We start from the raw sequence: 11,220 nt of genomic DNA on the forward strand, positions 1-11,220 counted from the left end.
ATGTCAACAACTTTAGTCAATTTCAACTGTAAAACTTAAAAATAAGGTGAATAGTATTATACCGACTAATATTCACACTTATAAATCAATAAACCAGAGGACGCTACTCACTCCTGTTACTGCTACTGTTAGTTTTTAGCATAGAATTTGCAAATGCATAAAATATAACCACATGGCATAATAGCATGAGGACACGAATCACATTCTATTTTTATATATTTTTTAAATAAACAAATAAGAAATAATTTAGGTAACATTTCAGTCATAGTTAAAATATCAAATATACAGAAAAGAAAATGAGTTAACTTACTTACTTTTGGTCTTCCCATGAGTTTCCCAAAAGTAAATGGAATTTTATTTATAGCATTTTCTCTCTCCCATTAAAAAAAGAGAGAAGTCTCAAACTTCTGCATGCACACTATACTTACCACTATACTTGATTTTTAACCCAGTACTGATGACGTAGTTAGTTTCGGCCACACGTCACTTAAGCTGGTTGTATGAGCAGCACCGGCTAAGGCATTTCACCTTAACAGTATGAGAACAATCCAAAAGGGCTGTTTAAAAAATTATAATAATTGAAAATTAGAGAGTTTGCCAACTGACTTAACTGAAGGATTTGTGAGAGTCTGGATCTAGAATCCAGATCTGGAACTAGAGCCTCTGACATGCAAGAGTAAATATCACAAATATTAAAAAATACAAATAAATGAATATGCATTACTAATGAATAATAAACTAATGACTAAACAAAAAATGCCAAATTAACACATGAAAAACAATATGAGGTGAACACTGAATGAATAAATGCAATGCTTTTGAGTTGAATGTAGCATTGGAAGAGAATAATATGATAGCAAACATCTTATGGGTAAACCACTTAAAGGCTCTGGCAAATGATGATAAATGAATGCTTATTTATCATTAAACAAATAATCTAACTATTATTTGTTATGAGCTGACTCCAGATAAATGTTGTATAATTAATCAAAGGCTGTGCTGGAGAATGCTGATCTCCTATTGCGCCAGGAAGGTCCTTAGAGTCTGGACCATGCAATTGGGTCAGATGAAGTCGTCATTGCAAGGTCCTTTGCAGGCTGGGCTGCGTCACTGAGGAGCCATGTGGGTCAGGTAATATCTGCTGCTGTGGGGGATTCTTACAGTCTGGAACACACAGCTGAAGAAGCCTTCTCTTGCAAAAGCTTAACCTTAATCATATCGTTGCCTCTCTCCTTGTCAGATAAGAGATTCAGGATGATTGTTTCTAGATTCAGGTAGAATGTCTTCTACCTCACAGGCCGGATTTGGGCCCATGAGAGAACGGTCCCATGTAGCTTGTTTGGGCTATGGACAGCCAGGCCCCATGGGTAAGGTCCTGACCACCAGGTGCTCACTGACAAGCTCCCACCCAAGGTCTTGCTCCAGGGCGGGGCCCTGTTTTCTCTGTTTTGGGCAAGGTATCTGGTCCTTGAGTTTTCCTTTCATAAGGGTCTTTGAATTGCTGTTAGTCCAGCCCCTCACCTAGGACCAGTTTGCCTTGGGAGACAATACCAGGGGCTATTCGTCCCCAACAACATAGCTCCTAGGATTAGTAGGGCACACAAACCCCTCCACCACTATAAAGTGGCAATTCAAACAGCAATAACTCACAGTACTTTTGTTACCTTAATACATTTAAAAGAACTGACCTGGTAGTCTTGCACTTCAATGACGCAAAATAATGTGGATTTGTATATCAGTGTGTCACATTGTTTTGTAATGTTAAGTTCATCAGTTTCTTAGTCTCTTTGTACAGAACAACAGTTCACCTTATTAAAGATGTTTGATTTGAGATCCGGCTGGTTGTTTCATAAACACTACCTCACTTGTTGACATCAAAAAGTCTGAGTGGACTCCCTGCAGTAATCTGATCTAGCCTGAAGTAGCAGCTTTACAAACATATTTTACTCATATTTTATAGAGTTACTCATGAAACTATGAGTTTTTGATAGTTATAATTTTTCAATTTTTGGAAAAAAGATATTATTATATCAGTATATATATATATATATATATATATATATATATATATATATATATATATATATATATATATATATATAAATTGGTAAAAAAAAAAAAATAGCATACCAAAGGTTATCACATAATATAGAACAGGCACTATGAGCTCTTATTCTTTCATAGAAACTTCCAAGGCACAATCATGGTGGTGCTATAGCACAGGGTTTTATGTTATGAGGAGTAAAAACAAAATAGTTTTTCTTTTTATTCTTTGATGTCTCAGAAAAACTGTAATTTAAGAAAATTTGCATGATGAAACTTGAAAGTCATATACAGGATAAGATTCTGAGGTCATAAAGTTGGGGGCATGGTCAAACATAGTGGGTGGAGCTAAGGTAAGATAACTGTTCCTCAGGAACCGTAAGTCTGATCAAGCTGAAATTTAGTATAAACAAAACAACGTTCCTCAAAGATCATGGTGCTGCATAAAACAATACAGAATGGCAAGAGACTACACAGAACTAAATAAAGACCTACTGATTTCTATGTAAATTTCACATGCCAAAATGTGATACAAGACAGTAGAATAACTACTAAAACAGACAATAGGCACAGTAAGAGACATTGTAGTGCCAGCCAGTTCACAGTTCTAGTGTGGAAGTGTCAGATACAGTGCTGTGAAAATGTATTTACCTATCATCCTAAATAGTTATGGATCTTCAAATGAAATATAACATAAACCAAAGGCAACCAGAGTAAACACACAATACAGTTTTTATTTATTTATTGTGTTTATTGAAGCAAAAAAGTTATCCAACACCTATCACCAATGTGAAAAACTAATTGCTCCCTTAAACATAAAATCTGGTTGTGCCACCTTTAGCAGGAATAACTGCAACCAAAGGCTTCTGATAACTGGAGATCAGTCTTTCACTTACTTCTAGGACTAGGCCTTACTCCTATGCTTTGCATCATTGTCTTTCTGCATAATCCAGTTTCAATTTACAGACTGAAGACTGGACATTCTCTTTTAGGATTTTCTAGGGAACAGAATTCATATTTCCCTCAATTATTGCAAGTTGCCCAGACCCTGAAGCAGCAAAGCATCCCCACACCATCACACCTCCACCACCATGCTTGACCACATGTAAGGTGTTCTTTTTGTGAAATTCTTGGACTTGGACGTGAGCAGAGCTTGGCTGTCCATGTCAACAGACACCTGGGACAATAACTGGGCATTACAGTGGACCTCTGGAGCTGAGACCCCCTCGTGGGTCTCAGGTTGGAGCTCGGAGGTCGCCACGTGGACCTCTAGCTGGAGCTCGGTGGGTGATCCAACCTCATGGGTCTCAGGTTCGAGCTTGCGTTCCGAGCTTGACATGTTGACATCTGGCTGGAGCTCCGAAGCTGAGACCTCCTCGTAGGTCGCAGGCTGGGGCTCTGAGGTCGCCAGGTTAACCTCAGGCTGGAGCTCTGGTGCTGAGACCTCCTCGTAGGTCTCAGGCTGGGGCTCTGAAGCTGAGATCTCCTCATAGATCTCAGGCTGGGTCTCTGAGGTCGCCAGGCTAACCTCAGGCTGAGGCTCCGGAGCTGAGACCTCCCCGTAGGTCTCGTGCTGGAGCTCTGAGGCTGCCAAGTTATCCTCTGGCTGAAGCTCGGCAGGTGAGACCACCTCATAGTTCTCAGGTTCGAGCTTGGGTTCTGAGGTCGCTACGTTGACTTCTGGCTGTAGTTCCATAGGGGCTTTTCTGTGTAGACGCTTGTGCTGATGCCAGCTGCTCTTGAAGCATTCTTTAGAGCAGAAAAATGCTTCCTGGAGACCCAGCTTCTTGCATGTGGGACATTGGAGCTGAGTCTCTTTCCCTCAGCCCTCAGTCATGCATCTTGGAGACACTTTCCCCATGTTGGCCGGAACCTGAAGCGAATTGGTGGAGGCTGCCCTGTTAACCCCCTCATAATAGAGCTTGAATGGCAGGTCAGCCTGGGGCTGTCCCTTGACTGTCCACCCCAGTAAATCCAGACCGTGTAGCTGCCCTGGCTGTGTGAACTCCTCCATACAAACTGAGTTACATCGTGGAGGGCAGAGGACCCAGCACTTACCAGCTGCTCCACCCAGTCACGGGCCAGACCGCAAAACATGGACACCAAGAACCTGATCCACTGTCTCTTAGTAGGTTTGGGACACGCCAGGCTGCAGAAATATTCCTGGCAGCTGAAGAGGAACTCCAGCGGGTAGCTCCCCAATCCCGCTGTCTCCAGCGGGAGTTCAACAGCGTACCTTTGAGGGAGCTCCACAGACAAAAAATGCAGCCCGTAATCCAAGCGTTTCAGGATGAGGTACTGTCCTGCTACTTACATGGTTTCTGTAGCGTGACGTCTCCCGTGTCTTCCTGCTGCATCCATGATAGGCGGAATATTCTGTCACGTCTCGAGACGTAACGCAGATAAGGACGGATGCAAGTGCAGTAGAAACATTAATGAGAGACACAGGTAGATAAATCCAAATCGTAATCCATGAACATAATCCAAAACATGCAAAAGGTCAGGTGATCGGCAAACAGGCGGAAAATGGAAAACAGGGTCGAGAAACAAAACAAGAAACATAAACAATGACTAGAAACTGGGAGCGGAGAAAACAGCGTGAACTAAACTAACATGGAACATAACATGGACAAAGACTATGACTATGACTGAGGTAAACTATCGTAAGGAATCTAAACTAAGTATCTTAACTATTTTAATCTATTCTAATATTCCGCGCCATGTGCTGGGAGGCGCGCGGTATATATACAAACATAATCAGCGCGTTTAATTGCTGACGGCTGACACCAATCTAGACAAATGCTAAATAACGGCCAATGACAGAACAGGGAGGAGACATAACAGAAACATAACAAACGCACGTGTCCAATGTACACCATGTCACGATTGTCAATAAACAAAAAGCAGGTGCTCACGCCATGGTTTGCACATGCACTCCAACGCACTGCTTAAAGGGGAAACTGTGACAAATAATAACAATAAAAATGATGTGAATGTAAACATACTATCACATAGTATTTAGCAGATAAGCTTATACCATATATAGTATACCATATTTTGCTTGTATTTCCTCATTTGTAAGTCGCTTTGGATAAAAGCGTCTGCTAAATGAATAAATGTAAATGTAACTATATTGATATAGCATTTATTGGGGTAGAAATTAAATACAATGTTTCTATAAATACAGTAGCAGCAAAAATGAAGGTAGTCAATAAAGAATTGTGCAAAAATGTATGAAGTTCAGTTGAGCATGTGGTGTAACTGTCTGTGATGGGGAAAGAGAGACCCCGATGATCTTCTCAGCTGTCTTCACTATCTGCTGCAGGGTCTTGCGATTCAATGAGATGCAATTTCTGAACCAGACAGTGATGCAGCTGCTCAAGATGCTCTCAATAGTTCCTCTGTAGAATGTGGTGAGGATGGGAGGTTCAGCTTTCCAATCAAGTGCTGAGGAATGATTGTGTTGAATACTGAACTGAAGTCTATGAACAGCATTCGAACGTAGGTATCCTTTTTGTCCAGGTGGGTGAGGGCCAGATGTAGGGTGGTAGCGATGACATCATCTACTGAGCGGTTTGTGCGATATGCGAACTGCAGCGGGTCCAGTGAGTGGGGCAGCAGGGTCTTGATGTGCCTCATGACGAGCCTCTCAAAGCACTTCATGGTGATGGATATGAGTGCAACAGGACAGTAGTCACTGAGGCAGGACACTGGAGATTTCTTCGGCACGGGGACGATGGTGGTAGCCTTGAAGCACTTTGGAACGATGGTGCTGCTCAGGGAGATGTTGAAGATGTCAGTGAAAACATCTGCTAGCTGATCTGCACATCCTCTGAGCACTCTGCCAGGAATATTGTCTGGTCTTGCAGCCTTCCGTGGGTTGACTCTGCATAGAGTTTTCCGCACATCAGCCATGGTTAGACACAGCACCTGGTCTTTGGGAGGAGGGGTGGTCTTCCTCGCTGCCACATCATTCTGTGTGTCACACATCACACCGAGTGTAGAAGTTGTTCAGCGCATCTGGAAGGGAGGCATCACTGTCACAGGCAGGTGATATTGTCCTGTAGTTGCTGATTGCCTAAATGCCCTGCCACATGCGCCGTGTGTCACTGCTATCCGTAAAGTGACTGTGGATTTTCTGAGCGTGTGTGCGCTTTGCCTCTCTGATGGCCAGGGACAGTTTGGCCCTCGCTATTCTTAGGGCCGCTTTGTCACCTGCTCTGAATTCGGATTCTCGGGTCCTCAGTAGTGCTCACACCTCCGCAGTCATCCACAGCTTCTGGTTGGAGCGTGTGGTGATGGTCTTGGAGACGGTGACATCATCAGTGCACTTGCTGATGTAGCTGGTTACTTACGCCGTGTATTCCTCGAAGTTGGTGGAGTTGCTGTCAGTTGCAGCCTCTCTGAACATGTCACAGTCAGTGTGCTCAAAAGAGTCCTGAAGAGCAGAGATGGCTCTTGCTGGCCAGGTTATCACCTGCTTCAAAACCGGTTTGGAGCGTCTGATGAATGGTCTGTATGCTGGGATTAGCGTAACAGAGATGTGGTCTGAGTAACCGAGGTGGGGGTGAGGCTCTGCCTTGTACACACCGGGGATGTTTGTGTAAACAAGATCCAGCGTGTTCGCCCCCCTCGTTGCAAAGTCAACATGTTGATGAAATTTAGATAGCACTGACTTGAGATTCGCATGGTTGAAATCTCTGGCAATAATAAACAATCCATCAGGGTGTGTGTTCTGCAGTTCGCTAATAGCCCCATTCAGTTCACAGAGCGCCTCCTTAGAATTAGCGCTGGGGGGAATATATACTCCGATTAACAGAATAGTAGTGAATTTCTGCGGCAAATAAAATGGTCTGCATCTAACAGTCACAAACTCCACCAGCAATGAGCAGTAACTAGAAACTAGCACCGAGTTCTTGCACCATTCCTTGTTGATGTAAACACACAAGCCACCACCACGAGCCTTACCGCATAGAGTTGCATTTCTGTCAGAACAAAACGAGGCGAGCCCGACTAGCTGAATGGCGGCATCCGGAACACAGTCGCTGAGCCACGTCTCAGTGAAAACAAAGATGCAACAGTCTCTAAACTCATGCCGCGTTGCCTGCTGGAGTCGGATGTAAGAGAGCAGGATAGACAGGAGAGCCGGCCAGTTAGGGTTTGCTTTTAGCCTAGCACGGACCCTCGCCCTATTCCCACGCTTCCGCTTCCTCGCACACCACTTTCGACGTCCCCTCCCCCGGCCACCAGCATCAGGCGACGCCGAGGATTGAAGGCCTGGTCTCCGCAGCAAACCGAGATCACGTAGCTTCTCCAGCAGATCATCATGCAGGTTGGTTGTTGCATGATTTCTGTATTTTAGCAGTGTCTGGCGATGGTAAACATGAACACAAGTTTCTCTGATGTCCATGTGCTGTAAAAAGACGGGCTACAAGACAAAAATAGAAAAAAAAAATAGCACCATTTGGATCTGGAGAGGCTGCTGCATGCTACTGCCGTGCCGCTATCTTGTGACAATTCTCAGTTTGGTGATGTCAATGGGTCACCGACTTGAAGCAGTCACTGCAGGGAATGGATATGCAACCAAACATTAGCTGTTAGACTTAAAGTAAATTAAAGTAAATATCTGTTCCAATACATTTGCTCACTTAAACATTGGTTAGTCTCCCAACTAATCTATTGTCTCATTATCTTTTGATCTCAAACCCTTGTCTTCAATGTATTGCAAAATCCAATAATTTTTCTTGCCATCGCAATCATTTTAGAGGGGACTATATGTTTTTAATCGAAAACTTGTTCTGTTGCTCTTATTCATTTGAAGAGCCATTAGTAAGTTGAATCAAATACCCTTAGGTTATGGGATTTTTTTGTCTACCTCAGGCATTTTGCAGTGGGATTTGTTACATTGTGCAAGTTTGTGGTTTTGTATTTTTGGACCTCTACCCACCTTTTGTTCTTTAGTCACAAAATAAAAAGAATAGCACAAAAAGCTTTTAAAACTTTGAAAAAGACAGATTATTTTTCACTGGAATTCGGTGCCACAACATGTATGGTCAATGGACTTATGACCATGAGAGACTTTGTGGTTCATTAAAAAAAATGTGACCTAACTATTCTTTCCTCTCTCTCTCTCTCACTATTCCCAGGGTTAATTTTCGACACAGTGAGCACAGCCTGTGCAACAAATGAGATAAGGAAACAATTAAGGCAAAAGCCAGCCATGGGAACATTTTACTATTTAAAAAACAAACCAGAGGGACTCAAAGCTACCCTGTGACTCTGTCAGAAAAAAAAAAGGATCAGCCATTAAATTATTAGATTCTGTAGAAAAGATTTTATTGTTTGTAGTATGCATACAGTACAATAGATTTAAATATATATAAGTCTACACACCCCTGTTAAAATGTTTTTTGGGTTGTAAAAAAAATAAACCAACATATATCATGTAAGATCTTTTTCAACCTTTAATTTAAAATAATGTATAATTATAATTATAATAATGCAAAAAAAATAAATAAATCAGGTGACAAACAAATAGAAATGGTTTAAGAAAAAACAAAAAACTTACAATAACCTGGCTGCATTTCACAGGTTTTCAATAGGATTTTGATCTGGGCTTTTGATCTTTTTCTGAAGCCATACCTTTGTTTACTTGGATTTGTCCTTTGGGTCATTATCCTGCTGGAAGGTAAAACCTTTCTTTATCTTCAGCTGCCTAATAGAGACCTACAGGCTTTTTGCTAAAACATATTGGCATTTAGAGCTATCCATGATTCCCTCTATTTTGACTTGAGCATTAGTCCCAGCTGAAGAGAAGCAGCCCCATAGCATAATGTTCCCACCACCATTTTCACTGTGGGTATGGTGTTCTTTGGGTGACAAGATTGCATTCTTTCACCTGTGCAATATTGCACAACTTTGACCTATGCTTAATTTTAAGAATGCTCAAACAAATTCATTTACTGATCTTCTTGCCAGAACATTGCCAGACTTCAATATATTCAAAATCCAGCTGCTATAGTTCCAAATATTACACCATTATTATTATTATATAACATACTGTATATTGTTGTATAGAAATATTACAGTAATATTCCATCCACTTCAGGCTCATGCTCTTTAGATCACACTGGTTTATCATCACCTACCATATTCAATGCAAAATCCTGCTTCTCATCTACAAAGCCTTAAATGATGAACTATTATGCTCATACACCCCTGCTTGTTTGTTGACATCCAGTAGTTTCTCATCACTTGTGATCTGCAGATTTAGTCTTTTTTCCATGAGTTGCAGGTCTTTCAGTGGTGTACAAACCAAGCTCAATTCAATTAAATTGTATTTATATAGTGCTTTTAACAGAACTGGGATCCCTAATGAGCAAGAAGGAGGTAGTAGCGGCAAGGAAATACTCCTTTAGATGAGGAAGAAGAAACCTTGAGAGGAATCACACTCAAAGGGGTTATCCTATTCTGGGAGATACCAGATAGTGGGGTTATGAATCATAACTCTACCACAATTGTAGAAGAAAGTAATACAGTACTGAGTGTGTTGAAGGGATATTTAGTATGGACATAATAGTCTTTAGTGATTACAGCAAAAGATTTTAGGTGCAAGTCTACAATTCCCTTCCCTTTTCTCAGTTGTATCATTCTCTTGTTGATAACTAAGCAGTTCCTCTAGACCCTAAGTTTGAGAAACACTATGTAAATTAAAATAAATTCAGCTTGTGTGATTGTGAGACCTCCCCAGATGCTCCAGCTCCGACTTGGCACACACACTCAAAAACACCAGATACATGACGTAGTGCACTAGTGCACACATGTCATGCAACACATTGTTCTCCACCCTAGCAACCAAACTGCACACACTCCAAACCTCCAGTGACAGTTCACTCAGATGTTCCAGACTCTGGTCAGGAGCCTGTATTCTGCTTGGAAATGGGAGGAGTGTGGATTTCTGACTGTGTGTATTGTAGGACATGATAAAAGGTTGCCAGGGTGTGGGAAATGACAGCTCCTGTGACCATACAAAATGCTGCAGGGGCAATCTGCCAAATTTCTTAATGTAAACCAGACCGCTGGCAAAAACCAGCGCAACTATTCAAATGCATAGGAAGGAAAGTTGAGGTATTAGAACATGGGGCCCACTTTACATACTTTTTGACACAGCTGTATAAAATCACATGCTTTGAGGTATAAGGTTGAACGACCTGTTCCAAAAATGTGTTACTTTAACCTTTTGAACAGGCCTCTCCACTCTTATCTTCCATTTAGAAGCTTGATGTCAATGGTAACACTGGTTAAACACATAACTTCAATAGTATGGTATGATGAGTTCACTGGATTTATACTGGTAAGATGATGGTTTAATATGTTCTCTCATGAAGTGCAATGCTAAATGACGCTTGGTGGTCGATCTCTGTTGATAGCCATACATGTGTTCCTGTGTGAAGGCTGTTTGAGGCTGATGTACACTGCTATGAAAGTGGATAAAGGGCAGCTGACAGGCAAAGAAAAGAACATGAGTGTTATATGTCTAGTGATCATAATAATGAACATATTTAGAAAATGTTAAGGTTCAACCAAAAAGAGCTAACGAGTGGTTATTTCTAATTTTGTCTTAGATGATTCATATTGAACTGTAATTCATGCTCTCTTTCCTGTTTTCTGGGAATGCTTTTGAGTGATTATTTGTTCAGCTGTCAGATGAGATAGAAAGTACAGCATTTCCTAACCTACTGCATGTCTGCAATTATTCTCAGCCCTTATCAGCATATCAAGTATGCTATTTTTTAATTTTATTTTAAATCACAATATGTCATTATCAATGGTCATGAATGACATGGATATTCCTATAAACAAAACAATGCCTGATTTCTTTGTGCAGGACACACTATTATCCCTTTCTAAGTATGAATTAAGAATGTCATCTTCAAACATTGTGAGTCACATTCAGCTGAGCTCATTTGGTAGAGCACAGATGGCTATAAAAGGTGTTGTCTTGGTGGATGGTAGAGTAAACATTTTGATATGTGCATGTTTCTCTGATGATGAGCTGATTTAATCACACATAGCGATTACTAATATCCTGTGGATAAACAGTATAGAGTTGCATTTAGATGAAAATTACTTATGTCTTGAAAATGTACAATATTCTACATGAAAAAACTGTTCTTA

The 11,220-nt window shown here is 41.2% G+C and overlaps 1 long non-coding RNA gene across 1 annotated transcript in view; it reads right to left on the reverse strand.

Annotated features, from left to right (window-relative positions):
* Positions 1 to 333: 333 nt before the first annotated feature.
* The window catches only part of LOC124628970 (uncharacterized), a 17,070-nt gene continuing 6,183 nt past the window's right edge, over positions 334 to 11,220 (reverse strand). Inside the window, exon 5 of the long non-coding RNA XR_006983760.2 lies at positions 334 to 557. This is a non-coding gene — a long non-coding RNA (uncharacterized LOC124628970). The remainder of the gene's footprint in view (positions 558 to 11,220) is intronic.

Source organism: Ictalurus punctatus, chromosome 15, assembly GCF_001660625.3.
Source record: "Ictalurus punctatus breed USDA103 chromosome 15, Coco_2.0, whole genome shotgun sequence".
NCBI lineage: Eukaryota > Metazoa > Chordata > Actinopteri > Siluriformes > Ictaluridae > Ictalurus > Ictalurus punctatus.